The 12,500-nt window shown below is 30.5% G+C and overlaps 2 non-coding genes across 2 annotated transcripts; both read right to left on the reverse strand.

Moving 5' to 3' along the window:
• Nucleotides 1–7,448: 7,448 nt before the first annotated feature.
• Nucleotides 7,449–11,398, reverse strand: LOC138927433 (large subunit ribosomal RNA). Its single transcript, XR_011443926.1, has one exon. It is a non-coding gene; the product is annotated as a large subunit ribosomal RNA (ribosomal RNA).
• A 320-nt stretch (nt 11,399–11,718) lies between these two features.
• Nucleotides 11,719–11,897, reverse strand: LOC138927439 (5.8S ribosomal RNA). The gene has a single exon (XR_011443932.1). It is a non-coding gene; the product is annotated as a 5.8S ribosomal RNA (ribosomal RNA).
• Nucleotides 11,898–12,500: the final 603 nt, after the last annotated feature.

Genomic DNA, 12,500 nt, shown 5'->3' on the forward strand with positions numbered 1-12,500 from the left:
ATTTATTTGCCTTTTTACCCTCACCTAAATATACTCATCGGTATATTTCAGTATATTTTAGTATATCCATATGAATATGTCCATATCCATATCCATATCCATATGAAAATAATTTAATATTTCCATATTTATTATAATATAATAAATATTATTATATTATATATAATATGGTAGGCTATCCGCATCACGTACCATATTTTTAATATACATATAATTATTTCATATCCATATATATTTTTTATATTCATATATTTTCATATATGTTATATGCATATGTATTCATAACCATATGCTCATATATTAATACTGGCGGTCTTCTGTTTAATATAATATTATTTTAATATTATATTGGCAGGCTGAACACCACCTACCCTATATACCTTTTTGAACACGGTTTCGTCAATCCGGTCATTTATTGTATGGGAAGTATGACTTTCCCACACATATTTGGATATCCATACGATTGCATATCCATATGAAAATATTTTTAATATTTTTAATATATTTTTAATATTTCCATATTTAATATAATATAATTAAATTATTATATTATATATTATATGGTAGGCTATCACCATCACCTACCATATATTTCATATACATATAAATATTTTCATATCCATATATATTTTTTTATATTCATATATTTTCATATATGTTATATGCATATGTATTCATAACCATATGCTTATATATTAATACTGGCGGTCTTCTGTTTAATATAATATTATTTTAATATTATATTGGTATGGCGACCACCACCTACCCTATATACCTTTTTGAACACGGTTTCGTCAATCCGGTCATTTATTGTATGGGAAGTATGACTTTCCCACACATATTTGGATATCCATACGATTGCATATCCATATGAAAATATTTTTAATATTTTTAATATATTTTTAATATTTCCATATTTAATATAATATAATTAAATTATTATATTATATATTATATGGTAGGCTATCACCATCACCTACCATATATTTCATATACATATAAATATTTTCATATCCATATATATTTTTTTATATTCATATATTTTCATATATGTTATATGCATATGTATTCATAACCATATGCTCATATATTAATACTGGCGGTCTTCTGTTTAATATAATATTATTTTAATATTATATTGGCAGGCTGAACACCACCTACCCTATATACCTTTTTGAACACGGTTTCGTCAATCCGGTCATTTATTGTATGGGAAGTATGACTTTCCCACACATATTTGGATATCCATACGATTGCATATCCATATGAAAATATTTTTAATATTTTTAATATATTTTTAATATTTCCATATTTAATATAATATAATTAAATTATTATATTATATATTATATGGTAGGCTATCACCATCACCTACCATATATTTCATATACATATAAATATTTTCATATCCATATATATTTTTTTATATTCATATATTTTCATATATGTTATATGCATATGTATTCATAACCATATGCTTATATATTAATACTGGCGGTCTTCTGTTTAATATAATATTATTTTAATATTATATTGGTAGGCCGAACACCACCTACCCTATATACCTTTTTGAACACGGTTTCGTCAATCCGGTCATTTATTGTATGGGAAGTATGACTTTCCCACACATATTTGGATATCCATACGATTGCATATCCATATGAAAATATTTTTAATATTTTTAATATATTTTTAATATTTCCATATTTAATATAATATAATTAAATTATTATATTATATATTATATGGTAGGCTATCACCATCACCTACCATATATTTCATATACATATAAATATTTTCATATCCATATATATTTTTTTATATTCATATATTTTCATATATGTTATATGCATATGTATTCATAACCATATGCTCATATATTAATACTGGCGGTCTTCTGTTTAATATAATATTATTTTAATATTATATTGGTAGGCCGAACACCACCTACCCTATATACCTTTTTGAACACGGTTTCGTCAATCCGGTCATTTATTGTATGGGAAGTATGACTTTCCCACACATATTTGGATATCCATACGATTGCATATCCATATGAAAATATTTTTAATATTTTTAATATATTTTTAATATTTCCATATTTAATATAATATAATTAAATTATTATATTATATATTATATGGTAGGCTATCCTCATCACCTACCATATATTTCATATACATATAAATATTTTCATATCCATATATATTTTTTTATATTCATATATTTTCATATATGTTATATGCATATGTATTCATAACCATATGCTCATATATTAATACTGGCGGTCTTCTGTTTAATATAATATTATTTTAATATTATATTGGCAGGCTGAACACCACCTACCCTATATACCTTTTTGAACACGGTTTCGTCAATCCGGTCATTTATTGTATGGGAAGTATGACTTTCCCACACATATTTGGATATCCATACGATTGCATATCCATATGAAAATATTTTTAATATTTTTAATATATTTTTAATATTTCCATATTTAATATAATATAATTAAATTATTATATTATATATTATATGGTAGGCTAACATCATCACCTACCATATATTCCATATACATATAAATATTTTCATATTCATATATATTTTTTTTTATATATTCATATATTTTCATATATGTTATATGCATATGTATTCATAACCATATGCTTATATATTAATACTGGCGATCTTCTGTTTAATATAATATTATTTTAATATTATATTGGCAGGCTGAACACCACCTACCCTATATACCTTTTTGAACACGGTTTCGTCAATCCGGTCATTTATTGTATGGGAAGTATGACTTTCCCACACATATTTGGATATCCATACGATTGCATATCCATATGAAAATATTTTTAATATTTTTAATATATTTTTAATATTTCCATATTTAATATAATATAATTAAATTATTATATTATATATTATATGGTAGGCTAACATCATCACCTACCATATATTCCATATACATATAAATATTTTCATATTCATATATATTTTTTTTTATATATTCATATATTTTCATATATGTTATATGCATATGTATTCATAACCATATGCATATAGGTTGATACTGGCGATCTTCTGTTTAATATAATATTATTTTAATATTATATTGGCAGGCTGAACACCACCTACCCTATATACCTTTTTGAACACGGTTTCGTCAATCCGGTCATTTATTGTATGGGAAGTATGACTTTCCCACACATATTTGGATATCCATACGATTGCATATCCATATGAAAATATTTTTAATATTTTTAATATATTTTTAATATTTCCATATTTAATATAATATAATTAAATTATTATATTATATATTATATGGTAGGCTATCACCATCACCTACCATATATTTCATATACATATAAATATTTTCATATCCATATATATTTTTTTATATTCATATATTTTCATATATGTTATATGCATATGTATTCATAACCATATGCTTATATATTAATACTGGCGGTCTTCTGTTTAATATAATATTATTTTAATATTATATTGGTAGGCCGAACACCACCTACCCTATATACCTTTTTGAACACGGTTTCGTCAATCCGGTCATTTATTGTATGGGAAGTATGACTTTCCCACACATATTTGGATATCCATACGATTGCATATCCATATGAAAATATTTTTAATATTTTTAATATATTTTTAATATTTCCATATTTAATATAATATAATTAAATTATTATATTATATATTATATGGTAGGCTATCACCATCACCTACCATATATTTCATATACATATAAATATTTTCATATCCATATATATTTTTTTATATTCATATATTTTCATATATGTTATATGCATATGTATTCATAACCATATGCTCATATATTAATACTGGCGGTCTTCTGTTTAATATAATATTATTTTAATATTATATTGGTAGGCCGAACACCACCTACCCTATATACCTTTTTGAACACGGTTTCGTCAATCCGGTCATTTATTGTATGGGAAGTATGACTTTCCCACACATATTTGGATATCCATACGATTGCATATCCATATGAAAATATTTTTAATATTTTTAATATATTTTTAATATTTCCATATTTAATATAATATAATTAAATTATTATATTATATATTATATGGTAGGCTATCCTCATCACCTACCATATATTTCATATACATATAAATATTTTCATATCCATATATATTTTTTTATATTCATATATTTTCATATATGTTATATGCATATGTATTCATAACCATATGCTCATATATTAATACTGGCGGTCTTCTGTTTAATATAATATTATTTTAATATTATATTGGCAGGCTGAACACCACCTACCCTATATACCTTTTTGAACACGGTTTCGTCAATCCGGTCATTTATTGTATGGGAAGTATGACTTTCCCACACATATTTGGATATCCATACGATTGCATATCCATATGAAAATATTTTTAATATTTTTAATATATTTTTAATATTTCCATATTTAATATAATATAATTAAATTATTATATTATATATTATATGGTAGGCTAACATCATCACCTACCATATATTCCATATACATATAAATATTTTCATATTCATATATATTTTTTTTTATATATTCATATATTTTCATATATGTTATATGCATATGTATTCATAACCATATGCTTATATATTAATACTGGCGATCTTCTGTTTAATATAATATTATTTTAATATTATATTGGTAGGCCGAACACCACCTACCCTATATACCTTTTTGAACACGGTTTCGTCAATCCGGTCATTTATCGTATAGGAAGTACGACTTTCCCACACATATTTGGATATCCATACGATTGCATATCCATATGAAAATATTTTTAATATTTTTAATATTCGTGAGTTTTTAAATAGGGACAGAAGGAATCTCTTGAATTGAATCATGCGCGTCACTAATAAGATGACGAGGCATTTGGCTACCTATGCGAAAGTAATTCAACTCCCGCCGTCTTAAGGTTTAAGACTTATAACAATATATGTTTAATATTTTTAATATCCGTGAGGTTTTAAATAGGGACAGAAGGAATCTCTTGAATTGAATCATACGTCGGACTAATAAGATGACGAGGCATTTGGCTACCTATGCGAAAGTAATTCAACTCCCGCCGTCTTAAGGTTTAAGACTTATAACAATATATGTTTAATATTTTTAATATCCGTGAGGTTTTAAATAGGGACAGAAGGAATCTCTTGAATTGAATCATGCGCGTCACTAATAAGATGACGAGGCATTTGGCTACCTATGCGAAAGTAATTCAACTCCCGCCGTCTTAAGGTTTAAGACTTATAACAATATATGTTTAATATTTTTAATATCCGTGAGGTTTTAAATAGGGACAGAAGGAATCTCTTGAATTGAATCATGCGCGTCACTAATAAGATGACGAGGCATTTGGCTACCTATGCGAAAGTAATTCAACTCCCGCCGTCTTAAGGTTTAAGACTTATAACAATATATGTTTAATATTTTTAATATCCGTGAGGTTTTAAATAGGGACAGAAGGAATCTCTTGAATTGAATCATGCGCGTCACTAATAAGATGACAAGGCATTTGGCTACCTATGCGAAAGTAATTCAACTCCCGCCGTCTTAAGGTTTAAGACTTATAACAATATATGTTTAATATTTTTAATATCCGTGAGGTTTTAAATAGGGACAGAAGGAATCTCTTGAATTGAATCATGCGCGTCACTAATAAGATGACGAGGCATTTGGCTACCTATGCGAAAGTAATTCAACTCCCGCCGTCTTAAGGTTTAAGACTTATAACAATATATGTTTAATATTTTTAATATCCGTGAGGTTTTAAATAGGGACAGAAGGAATCTCTTGAATTGAATCATGCGCGTCACTAATAAGATGACGAGGCATTTGGCTACCTATGCGAAAGTAATTCAACTCCCGCCGTCTTAAGGTTTAAGACTTATAACAATATATGTTTAATATTTTTAATATCCGTGAGGTTTTAAATAGGGACAGAAGGAATCTCTTGAATTGAATCATGCGCGTCACTAATAAGATGACAAGGCATTTGGCTACCTATGCGAAAGTAATTCAACTCCCGCCGTCTTAAAGTTTAAGACTTATAACAATATAAATGAAAAATATTATTTTCATTTTTCACGTCACTAATAAGATGACGAGGCATTTGGCTACCTAAACGAAAGTAATTCATCTTCCGCCGTTATAAGGTTTAAGACTTATAACAATATAAATGAAAAATATTATTTTCATTTTTCACGTCACTAATAAGATGACGAGGCATTTGGCTACCTATGCGAAAGTAATTCAACTCCCGCCGTCTTAAAGTTTAAGACTTATAACAATATAAATGAAAAATATTATTTTCATTTTTCACGTCACTATTAAGATGACGAGGCATTTGGCTACCTAAACGAAAGTAATTCATCTTCCGCCGTTATAAGGTTTAAGACTTATAACAATATAAATGAAAAATATTATTTTCATTTTTCACGTCACTAATAAGATGACGAGGCATTTGGCTACCTATGCGAAAGTAATTCAACTCCCGCCGTCTTAAAGTTTAAGACTTATAACAATATAAATGAAAAATATTATTTTCATTTTTCACGTCACTAATAAGATGACGAGGCATTTGGCTACCTATGCGAAAGTAATTCAACTCCCGCCGTCTTAAGGTTTAAGACTTATAACAATATATGTTTAATATTTTTAATATCCGTGAGGTTTTAAATAGGGACAGAAGGAATCTCTTGAATTGAATCATGCGCGTCACTAATAAGATGACGAGGCATTTGGCTACCTATGCGAAAGTAATTCAACTCCCGCCGTCTTAAGGTTTAAGACTTATAACAATATATGTTTAATATTTTTAATATCCGTGAGGTTTTAAATAGGGACAGAAGGAATCTCTTGAATTGAATCATGCGCGTCACTAATAAGATGACGAGGCATTTGGCTACCTATGCGAAAGTAATTCAACTCCCGCCGTCTTAAAGTTTAAGACTTATAACAATATAAATGAAAAATATTATTTTCATTTTTCACGTCACTAATAAGATGACGAGGCATTTGGCTACCTAAAAGAAAGTAATTCATCTTCCGCCGTTATAAGGTTTAAGACTTATAACAATATAAATGAAAAATATTATTTTCATTTTTCACGTCACTAATAAGATGACGAGGCATTTGGCTACCTAAACGAAAGTAATTCAACTCCCGCCGTCTTAAGGTTTAAGACTTATAACAATATAAATGAAAAATATTATTTTCATTTTTCACGTCACTAATAAGATGACGAAACAGTTAGTAGGCCACAATTAGTAGGGAAACGTGGACAACCCGTGATAAATCCTTATATGCTTTCTTAGATATAGCATATAAAGATTTTTTATACTAAATATACATATTTACACATGCATATTTACATTTTTTTTATATTTCGAATCATCAAGCAAAGGATAAGCTTCAGTGGATCGCAGTATGGCAGCTGCTCAACCACTTACAACACCTTGCCCGTTACAAAAGTCGTTTACAATTGATTCTAGGCTTTGTCATTGTATTAAATAATGTTTTCATATGTAACTAGCATGGCATCAGGTGATCAAAGATCCTCCCAATTTACTATGTTACAAATTACATTGGCATCACATCCATTGTCGTTTAAAATATAAATAATAAACTTTAAATGGTTTAGAAGCCATACAATGCAAATTGCCCCTTATTTATCATTGCAGTCCAGCACGGATACGACCTTAGAGGCGTTCAGGCATAATCCAACGGACGTAGCGTCATACCACTGTTCGCTCGAACAAGTATTGTGCCATTGGTCCGTACCTGCGGTTCCTCTCGTACTACGCAGGAATGCTGTCGCAACAACGTTTTGTCATTAGTAGGGTAAAACTAACCTGTCTCACGACGGTCTAAACCCAGCTCACGTTCCCTTGCATGGGTGAACAATCCAACGCTTGGTGAATTTTGCTTCACAATGATAGGAAGAGCCGACATCGAAGGATCAAAAAGCGACGTCGCTATGAACGCTTGGCCGCCACAAGCCAGTTATCCCTATGGTAACTTTTCTGACACCTCTTGTTAAAAACTCTTTAAACCAAAAGGATCGATAGGCCGAGCTTTTGCTGTCCCTGTGTGTACTGAACACCGAGATCAAGTCAGCATTTGCCCTTTTGCTCTATGTGTGGTTTCTGTCCGCACTGAGCTGGCCTTGGGACACCTCCGTTATTATTTGAGAGATGTACCGCCCCAGTCAAACTCCCTACCTGGCAATGTCCTTGAATTGGATCATACCTGAGTAATTGGAGTTATACCAAATTTTCAAATCGATAATACATGAATGCATCTCTCATTAAAGAATTTGTTTGCGATTATATAACAAACTCGTGATACTTTGATCAAGAAGCTTGCATCAAAACCCAATACCATAAGATATAATAAATATATCCGTATAATGGCTAGGAAATGATACACGTTCCATTTAATCAAGTAAGTAAGGAAACAATAAGAGTAGTGGTATTTCATTGTCGATACCAAACCGAAGTCTAATATCTCCCACTTATTCTACACCTCTTATGTCTCCTTACACTGCCAGATTAGAGTCAAGCTCAAAAGGGTCTTCTTTCCCCGCTAATTATTCCAAGCCCGTTCCCTTGGCTGTGGTTTCGCTAGATAGTAGATAGGGACAGAAGGAATCTCGTTAATCCATTCATGCGCGTCACTAATTAGATGACGAGGCATTTGGCTACCTTAAGAGAGTCATAGTTACTCCCGCCGTTGACCCGCGCTTACTTGAATTTCTTCACTTTGACATTCAGAGCACTGGGCAGAAATCACATTGTGTCAACACCCGCTAGGGCCATCACAATGCTTTGTTTTAATTAGACAGTCGGATTCCCCAAGTCCGTGCCAGTTCTGAATTGATTGTTAATTGATAATCGTTATAATTAATAAGAACTAATTGGTTTGACCCAACTAGTATTCTTAAAAATTTTAGCAAGAAAGTTCCACAATTGGATACGTAACTAAACTATCCGGGGAACAAGTTACAACCATAAATGATTATAACTCTATTTACCCAGAACGAGCACATAAACCATATTATTGTTTCCCAATCAAGCCCGACTATCTCAATCTTCAGAGCCAATCCTTATCCCGAAGTTACGGATCTAATTTGCCGACTTCCCTTACCTACATTATTCTATCGACTAGAGACTCTTCACCTTGGAGACCAGCTGCGGATATTGGTACGGCCTGTTGAGAAGTTTGCGTATCCCCACCATAAATTTTCAAGGTCCGAGGAGAAAATATCGACACAACAGTATATGTCATGCTCTTCTAGCCCATCTACCATATCTCTCTGCGAAAGACTTCCATGGTAGTACGACTATAAAACAGAAAAGAAAACTCTTCCGATATCTCTCGACGGCTTCTTTATGGTCGTTCCTGTTGCCAGGATGAGCACGAGGCCCATATTTAATAACAAACGGATACTCAACAGGTTACGGAATTGGAACCGTATTCCCTTTCGTTCAAAATTATTCAAGTATATAATTTTCACAATAATTGTAATATTTATTTTTACTTGAAAATTTTCGGCTTTCGCCTTGAACTTAGGACCGACTAACTCGTGATCAACCACTGTTCACACGAAACCCTTCTCCACTTCAGTCCTCCAAGGTCTCATTCGATTATTTGCTACTACCACCAAGATCTGTACCAATAGCAGCTCCATGCAGGCTTACGCCAAACACTTCTACGCATACCATTGTACCTTCCTACTCACTAAAGTTTCAAAATTTATATTACAAGTAATATAAATCATCTACTTTAGCGGTAATGTATAGGTATACAACTTAAGCGCCATCCATTTTAAGGGCTAGTTGCTTCGGCAGGTGAGTTGTTACACACTCCTTAGCGGATTTCGACTTCCATGATCACCGTCCTGCTGTTTTAAGCAACCAACGCCTTTCATGGTTTCTGCATGAGTTGTTAATTTGGGCACCGTAACATTACGTTTGGTTCATCCCACAGCGCCAGTTCTGCTTACCAAAAGTGGCCCACTGGGCACATTATATCATAACCTTAAACTTCATATCAAGAAAGTTAAGGTTCTTACCCATTTAAAGTTTGAGAATAGGTTAAGATCGTTTCGACCCTAAGGCCTCTAATCATTCGCTTTACCAGATAAGATTATTTTATATAACATTAAAATGCACCAGCTATCCTGAGGGAAACTTCGGAAGGAACCAGCTACTAGATGGTTCGATTGGTCTTTCGCCCCTATACTCAATTCTGACAATCGATTTGCACGTCAGAACTGTTTCGGTCTTCCATCAGGGTTTCCCCTGACTTCAACCTGATCAAGTATAGTTCACCATCTTTCGGGTCACAGCATATCTGCTCAAGGTACGTTCCAGTTAGAGGCATAAATAATATAAATATTATTATACATAACTATATAGAACGCCCCGGGATTGTGTTAATTAACTATAAAATAGTTAAAAAACTAATCCCATTAATAGTCAAGTTAATTACGCTATTAGGTTTATATCCCAATAACTTGCACATATGTTAGACTCCTTGGTCCGTGTTTCAAGACGGGTCCCGAAGGTATCCTGAATCTTTCGCATTGTTAATCATACAAGTGCATATAATAAACACAAAAATCAATGATAATTATGCCATTATATAATTCCGAAAAATTAACGCACTGTATTCTTATTAATCTATCAACACTTTATCAAATTAATGACATTTATCCTATGTTAAAATGCAAGCATAATAATTTGAATAAACTATAAGTCATATTTTATGATAAATTATATATGTTAATAGATTACAATGTCCTTATATGGAAAAAATGCACACTATTTCTATAATATTATTTAAATATTATAACTTTAATGATGAATTTTCCATAATGGATATTCAGGTTCATCGGGCTTAACCTCTAAGCAGTTTCACGTACTATTTAACTCTCTATTCAGAGTTCTTTTCAACTTTCCCTCACGGTACTTGTTTACTATCGGTCTCATGGTTATATTTAGTTTTAGATGGAGTTTACCACCCACTTAGTGCTGCACTATCAAGCAACACGACTCTTTGGAAACATCATCTAGTAATCATTAACGTTATACGGGCCTGGCACCCTCTATGGGTAAATGGCCTCATTTAAGAAGGACTTAAATCGTTAATTTCTCATACTAGAATATTGACGCTCCATACACTGCATCTCACATTTGCCATATAGACAAAGTGACTTAGTGCTGAACTGATTTCTTTTCGCTCGCCGCTACTAAGAAAATCCTTGTTAGTTTCTTTTCCTCCCCTAATTAATATGCTTAAATTCAGGGGGTAGTCCCATATGAGTTGAGGTTGTATAAAGCAATGTATATATATATATAAACAATATATCTCTATGAAGAACAATATATTTGATATATTTTCAATTTTCGCATCTTTAAATAAGAGACAATTCTAGTTAAAAAAAATTTAATTTTTTTTATGCTAGACATTTCTCAGTATTATTTGAATTGAAAAAAGAAAGAATTGTATATCTTCATTTTTTCTTTTATAAATATTTGAGATAATTGCTTTTATATTTAATATTATGAATATATAAATATATCCAATAATATACCATATGCATATCATTATAAAAATATATAATAATAAGCAACTTTATTAGCATAGTCTTACAACCCTCAACCATATGTAGTCCAAGCAGCACTATAAAATTAATTAAAGTACATAACAGCATGGACTGCGATATGCGTTCAAAATGTCGATGTTCATGTGTCCTGCAGTTCACACGATGACGCACAGTTTGCTGCGTTCTTCATCGACCCATGAGCCGAGTGATCCACCGCTTAGAGTTTTATAAATATATATAAATATACAATTCGTCAATTATGTTTTTATTGAAAGAAATTAAAAATACACCATTTAACTGGCATATATCAATTCCTTCAATAAAGTTATTTTTATACCTAAAATAATTGTTGCGAAATGTCTTAGTTTTATATAATCAATATAAATATAATTTATATTGTTTTAATATTATATAAAGCATTAACCTGTATATCAGGTACAACAATGTATATTTTAGGTGTTGCATTTATCAATGTATGCGCATAATTTAATATGAACAATACATCACGCAACGCATGTATATTAATTAAATATACACGCAATTTATATTCAATATATTCGTCTATATTTAAACATATAAAATATGTTTAATTTTTTTATATACCTAAAATAATTGTTGCGAAATGTCTTAGTTTTATATAATCAATATAAATATAATTTATATTGTTTTAATATTATATAAAGCATTAACCTGTATATCAGGTACAACAATGTATATTTTAGGTGTTGCATTTATCAATGTATGCGCATAATTTAATATGAACAATACATCACGCAACGCATGTATATTAATTAAATATACACGCAATTTATATTGAAGACAACAAAT

This window comes from Drosophila bipectinata, unplaced genomic scaffold (assembly GCF_030179905.1).
Source record: "Drosophila bipectinata strain 14024-0381.07 unplaced genomic scaffold, DbipHiC1v2 scaffold_25, whole genome shotgun sequence".
In the NCBI taxonomy this organism is placed as follows: domain Eukaryota; kingdom Metazoa; phylum Arthropoda; class Insecta; order Diptera; family Drosophilidae; genus Drosophila; species Drosophila bipectinata.